Here is a 7,045-nt window from a genome sequence, read left to right on the forward strand (position 1 = left end):
CAGAGGGTGGCCGGCACGAGGCACGGTCGGAGCGGTTCGGCCGGCCGCCCGAAGATGACATCATTGTCGCAAGATCCTGGCACTTCCTGTTTTCTGACTTTTTTTCTCAGACAGAAAACAGGAAGTCCAGTGTATCCCAGACCAAATGGGGGCTCAGAGAAAAGGCAGTCATGTAACTGATGGACACGGTGAGCCGTGACACTCTGTACTGGCCGGAATTCTTGGGTTTAGTCTGTTTTTTTCAATGAGCAAGTCAGAAAATCTGCCTTAAGGAGACTGAACCTGGATATACAGTAAGTATAGCTGTTTTATAGCGGCCTTAACGAGACTGGACCTGGATACAGTATGTTTAGCTGTTATATAGCTGCCTTCAGGAGACTGGACCTGGATGCATGTAAGTATAACTGTTATATAGCAGCATTCAGGAGACTGGACCTGGATACAGTAAGTATAACTGTTATATAGCTGCCTTCAGGAGACTGGACCTGGATACAGTAAGTATAGCTGTTATATAGCTGCGTTCAGGAGACTGAACCTGGATACAGTAAGTATAGCTGTTATTTAGCTGCCTTCAGGAGACTGGACCTGGATACAGTAAGTACAGCTGTTATATAGCTGCCTTCAGGAGACTGGACCTAAATACAGTAAGTATAGCTGTTATATAGCAGCCTTCAGGAGACTGGACCTGGATACAGTAAGTACAGCTGTTATATAGCTGCCTTCAGGAGACTGGACCTGGATACAGTAAGTATAGCTGTTATATAGCAGCCTTCAGGAGACTGGGCCTGGATACAGTAAGTATAGCCATTATATAGCTGCCGTCAGGAGACTGGACCTGGATACAGTAAGTACAGCTGTTATATAGCTGCCTTCAGGAGACTGGAGCTGGATACAGTAAGTACAGCTGTTATATAGCTGCCTGCAGGAGACTGGACCTGGGTACAGTAAGTACAGCTGTTATATAGCTGCCTTCAGGAGACTGGACCTGGATACAGTAAGTATAGCTGTTATATAGCTGCCTTCAGGAGACTGGACCTGAATACTGTAAGTATAGCTGTTATATAGTTGCCTTCAGGAGACTGGAGCTGGATACAGTAAGTACAGCTGTTATATAGCTGCCTTCAGATGACTGGAGCTGGATACAGTAAGTATAGCTGTTATATAGCAGCCTTCAGGAGACTGGACCTGGATACAGTAAGTACAGCTGTTATATAGCTGCCTTCAGGAGACTGGAGCTGGATACAGTAAGTATAGCTGTTATATAGCTGCCTTCAGGAGACTGGAGCTGGATACAGTAAGTATAGCTGTTATATAGCTGCCTTCAGGAGACTGGACCTGGATACAGTAAGTATAGCTGTTATATAGCAGCCTTCTGGAGACTGGACCTGGATACAGTAAGTATAGCTGTTATATAGCAGGCTTCAGGAGACTGGAGCTGGATACAGTAAGTATAGCTGTTATATAGCTGCCTTCAGGAGACTGGACCTGGATACAGTAAGTATAGCTGTTATATAGCTGCCTTCAGGAGACTGGAGCTGAATACAGTAAGTATAGCTGTTATATAGCAGCCTTCAGGAGACTGGACCTGGATACAGTAAGTATAGCTGTTATATAGCTGCCTTCAGGAGACTGGACCTGGATACAGTAAGTATAGCTGTTATATAGCTGCCTTCAGGAGACTGGACCTGGATACAGTAAGTATAGCTGTTATATAGTTGCCTTCAGGAGACTGGACCTGGATACAGTAAGTATAGCTGTTATATAGCTGCCTTCAGGAGACTGGAGCTGAATACAGTAAGTATAGTAGCTGTTATATAGCTGCCTTCAGGAGACTGGACCTGGATACAGTAAGTATAGCTGTTATATAGCAGCCTTCAGGAGATTGGACCTGGATTTCTGGTAAGTTCAGCTTTGTGTTACAGCAGGATAACAACAACAAAAAAATTATGAATGTATATTGCAAACTTGCTTTATATCACATCTACTGTTGATTTAGATTTTAAAAGTTATAACGACAGGTACACTTTAAGAGATGCTGGACAAAAATACAAAATATAATATACTTTATTGAATCAGTCAAATATTACACAAGATAAAATACACAATGTGTTAAAATGCATTTTTGACGTTCACCGTGCGGGAACAATAATGTAATATTTTAATAATTCTGACGATTCCGCACGCTACGATATATAATATGTTTATTTATTTTTGTATTAATTTTTTAATGGACAGGGTGGTATATGAAACTTATTATAAGTTTTTTTTATACTTTTAAAAACTTTTCTTAGTACACATTTTTTTTTTTTGCATAGCATAGATCAGTGTTATCGGCGATCTATGCATAGAGCCTACCTGATAGCAGACTCTATACATACAGTAGATCGCCTATCCAACAGGACAGAGGTAAGCAGGCTATGGAGTGACTTATGTTCATTTACATTAAAGGGGTTGTCCAATGAAAATCTTTTTCTTTCAAATCAACTGATATCAGAAAGTTATATAGATTTGTAATTTACTTCTATTAAAAAATCTCAAATCTTCCTGTACCTTTTAGCTGCTGTATGTCCTGCATGAAGTGTTGTTTTATTTTCAGTCTGACGCAGTGCTCTCTGCTGCCATCTCTGGCCGAGACAGGAACTCTGTCTCGGTTTTACTATAAATCCCCATATAAAACCTCTCCTGCTCTGGACAGTTCCTGTCTCGGCCAGAAATGTCAGCAGAGAGCACTGTGTCAGACTGAACATAAAACAACATTTCCTGCAGGACATACAGCAGCTAATAAGTATGGGAAGATTTGAAATTTTTTAATAGAAGTAAATTACAAATTCTATATAACTTTCTGATACCAAGGTGAATTTATGTATGTATTTATCTATGTATTTCTATGTCCCAAGCTGAATTTATTGAAGGGAAAACTTCTGCAGGGAGGATATATCTTCCCAGGATACTTTGCTACAGTATTCTCCAGGGAAATATTGGATGGATGTGGCCAGGATGTTCTTATTATACTAGGGATGAGCATCTGTGGCTTCATCTCTCTTGACGTCCATGACATAGATATTCTTGAAGACATTGCTGGCCGATACGATTGGGAAGACCCTTTCTCCGGAGCCCATTTTGAGCAATATGTTTTCTTTCCCTAGACCTGTAGGAAAGAGGAGAGATGAGAACTTGAGATACCAAATTATATACAATATACATTATATCCATGTATTTACAGTATCGCTGATATATTTGTACTGGCAGGGGTGTGCTGAGTATTATAACTTGGAGGTGGGGGTTCCAATGACCCCAAAGGATGTGAGAAGGGAAGCAATGCAATGTGTCAGGCCATGTACATGCCGGTTCTGTGTGAAGAGATGTTCAGTCTGACACAGTGCTCTCTGCTGCCACCTCTGTCCATGTCAGGAACTGTCCAGAGCAGCAGCAAATCCCCATAGAAAACCTCTGGACAGTTCCTGACATAAACAGAGGTGGCAGCAGAGAGCACTGTGTCAGACTGAAAAGAATACACCACTTCCTGCAGGACATACAGCAGCTGATAATTACTGAAAGACTAGAGTTTTTTTTTTTTTAATTAGGAGGAAATTAAAAATCTATTTAACTTCCTGAAACCAGTTGATTTGAAAGAAAAGCTGTGTAGCTTCTTTTACATGTCACTAGTGGTTGTTACAATAGGCGGCCAAGGTTTTATTTAGACTGACATAGACTGAGCGAGTTCTTACACTGTGAAACTACCAACCAGAAGAGAGTGCTGTGTGATTCGTGATAGTATAGCCAGTGCTCGTGGCCAACAATCACTTCTCCTCTAGGGGAGACAGGACAGGAGACTGCCAGTGCAGTCCATTAGTGTATTAAAGGGTATTGAGCCTGTGTAAGCAGAGGAGTCACCGGAAGAAGCTACTATAACTGGGAAAAGCAGATCTGTAGGCTCAGTAAGTTGTAATCCTAAGTTTATTTTGTCTTCAGCGTTTGACTTAAAGGGGTTGGCCACATTATAGTAAAATAGTTCAGTGTACAGTAAGTTATGTACTCACCGCACTTACTGACAGCATCTCCCTGTGTACCTCACAGAGCTAAAATCAGACTCTCCTCCTCCAGGCTGTACTGTCCTGCTCTGTGTTGATTCTGTCCATAATATGGTCGACATGGAGGAGCATGTGACTGTGCCCCACCCCCAAGTGTCCACCACTAAGCCTGTACATGCCCACTGAGAACACTGAGGGCGGGGTATGGTCACATGTTCCCTCATGTCGGCCATTTTATGGACAGACTCACCACAGAGTAGGGCAGCCCAGCCTGGAGGAGAGAAGTCTGATTTTAGGTCTATGGGATACATAGGGAGCTGCTGTCAGTATATACAGTGTGTACGCTTACTAATACTGAACACTGAAGTATTTCTCATGTCATACTGCTCCAGCGCTCAAGTGCCGGACATGTGCAGAGCATTAAAGGGTTACAAAAAAATCAGCCGCACTGTCAGAGGACTGAATAAATCAGTGACAGAGAAGCTGGTGACAATGATGGATTCCTTGCATCATATAATGCAGCCACAGTTTTGATGTCTAGTGCTGAGTGCAGTATTACACACTATAACAGACAGCTGTCCATCTGTGGTTGGTGGGTTGAGTTGGTGGATTGGGGGCTACCAAGCGTGTGCTCACAACAAGGAGGAGGAGGAGGAGGAGGAGGAGGAGGAGGACTACCTCCTGGGCTCCATAAAAGCACTGTGAGAAATGTAACGTATGTAAATCATCATTGCTCCCATCTCTATTAATTCCCCAGAGCGCCATCATGGAGACCTGTCCTACTACATTACATTGATTGGCATATTTTTGGCAACCCCGGACCCCTACAAAGTAACTAAGTAGATAAGCCCCTAGTTCTACAGACCTGAAGAAGAAAACACTTCATGTAGCTTTATAGGTCCCACCATGTTTTCTTTGGTGCTATCGACACCTTCATGGGAAAAGTGAGACTTCACCAGGTCGTTGGCATTGTGCTCCTTATCCGGATAATGCTTATGGGTGGTGTCCGCCATGGTCTCTGGTTTGTGTCCTGTATAGAGATTCTGAATTTTCTTCTTAATAAACCATCCAGGGAACGTCTTGAATCTCATGACTGGAGTCATCCACGGTGTATCAGGTGGTGTCTGGATGATATTTGCTCAGATATGTTTTGTTACTTTATTTCAGTGCTTGTGTTGCTCTACAGTCATGGCCAAAAGTTTTGAGAATGACACAAATATTATATTTTCCCATGATCTGCTGCCCTCTGGTTTTTATGTGTGTTTGTCAGATGTTTTTATCACATACAGAAATATAATTGCAATCATATTATGAGTAACAAAAGCTTATACTGACAGCTAGAAGTGAGTTAATGCAACAAGTCAATATTTGCAGAGTAGACCCTTTTTCTTCAGGACCTCTGCAATTCTCCCTGGCTGCTCTCAATCAACTTCTGGACCAAATCCTGACTTATTGCCGTCCATTCTTGCACAATCAATGCTTGCATTTTGTCAGAATTTGTTGGTTTTTGTTTGTCCACCCGTCTCTTGATGATTGACCACAAGTTCTCAATGGGATTAAGATCTGGGGAGTTTCCAGGCCATGGACAAAAAATCTCTGTTTTGTTCCCTGAGCCATTTAGTTATCACCTTTGCTTTATGGCAAGATGCTCCATCATACTGGAAAAGGCATTGTTGATCGCCAAACTGCTCTGTGACGGTTGGGAGAAGTTGCTCTTGGAGGACTATCTGGTACCATTCTTTATTCATGGCTGTGTTTTTAGGCAAGACTGTGAGAGAGCCGATTCCCTTGGCTGAGAAGCAACCCCACACATGGATGGTTTCAGGATGCTTTACAGTTGGCATGAGACAAGACTGGTGGTAGCGCTCACCTCGTCTTCTCCCAATAAGCTGTTTTCCAGATGTCCCAAACAATCGGAAAGGGGATTCATCAGAAAAAATGACTTTCCCCCAGTCCTCAGCAGTCCACTCCCTGGACCTTTTGCAGAATATCAGTCTGTCCCTGATGTTTTTTCTGGAGAGAAGTGGCTTCTTTGCTGCCCTCCTTGAGACCAGGCCTTGCTCCAAGAGTCTCCTCCTCACAGTGCGTGCAGATGCCCTCACACCTGCCTGCTGCCATTACTGAGCAAGCTCTGCACTGCTGGTAGCCCCATCCGGCAGCTGAAACACTTTTTAGAGACAGTTCTGTAGCTTGCTGGTCTTTCTTGGGCGCCCTGGAGCCTTTTTGGCAACAATGGAACCTCTCTCCTTGAAGTTCTTGATGATGCGATAGATTGTTGACTGAGGTGCAATCTTTCTAGCTGCGATACTCTTCCCTGTTAGGCAATTTTTGTGCAGTGCAATGATGACTGCACTTGTTTCTTTAGAGATAACCATGGTTAACAGAAGAGAAACAATGATGCCAAGCACCAGCCTCCTTTTAAAGTGTCCAGTGGTGTCATTCTTACTTAATCATGACAGATTGATCTCCACTCCTGTCCTCATCAACACCCACACCTGTGTTAATGGAGCAATCACTGAAATGATGTTAGCTGGTCCTTTTAAGGCAGGGCTGCAATGATGTTAAAATGTGTTTTGGGCGATAAATTTCATTTTCTAGGCAAATATTGACTTTGCAAGTAATTGCTGATAAGCTGATCACTCTTTATAACATTCTGGAGTATATGCAAATTGCCATTTTAAAAACTGAAGCAGTAGACTTTGTAAAAATTAATATTTGTATTATTCTTAAAACTTTTGGCCATGACTGTAGTTATTACATAGTGTGATCAGTCAGGTAAAACTTTGTTTAGTTTTCAAGAGATCTCATCCAAGTGCTGGTCCTCTCATATACCTGAATAAAGCACAATGCATTGAACCCCTATTCAGGTCAATGGGAATGCCATCAACATATTTAGAGGAAATCCCCTTTTCCTGAGGTGGGTGTGGGGCAGTGTATTGTATATCCATACAACTAGGGAAAGCTTGCCTTTTAAGGCTTTATTCACATGTCCTGTAAAATTGTCCGTGGTCGCA

Source organism: Dendropsophus ebraccatus, chromosome 12 (genome assembly GCF_027789765.1).
Source record: "Dendropsophus ebraccatus isolate aDenEbr1 chromosome 12, aDenEbr1.pat, whole genome shotgun sequence".
NCBI lineage: Eukaryota > Metazoa > Chordata > Amphibia > Anura > Hylidae > Dendropsophus > Dendropsophus ebraccatus.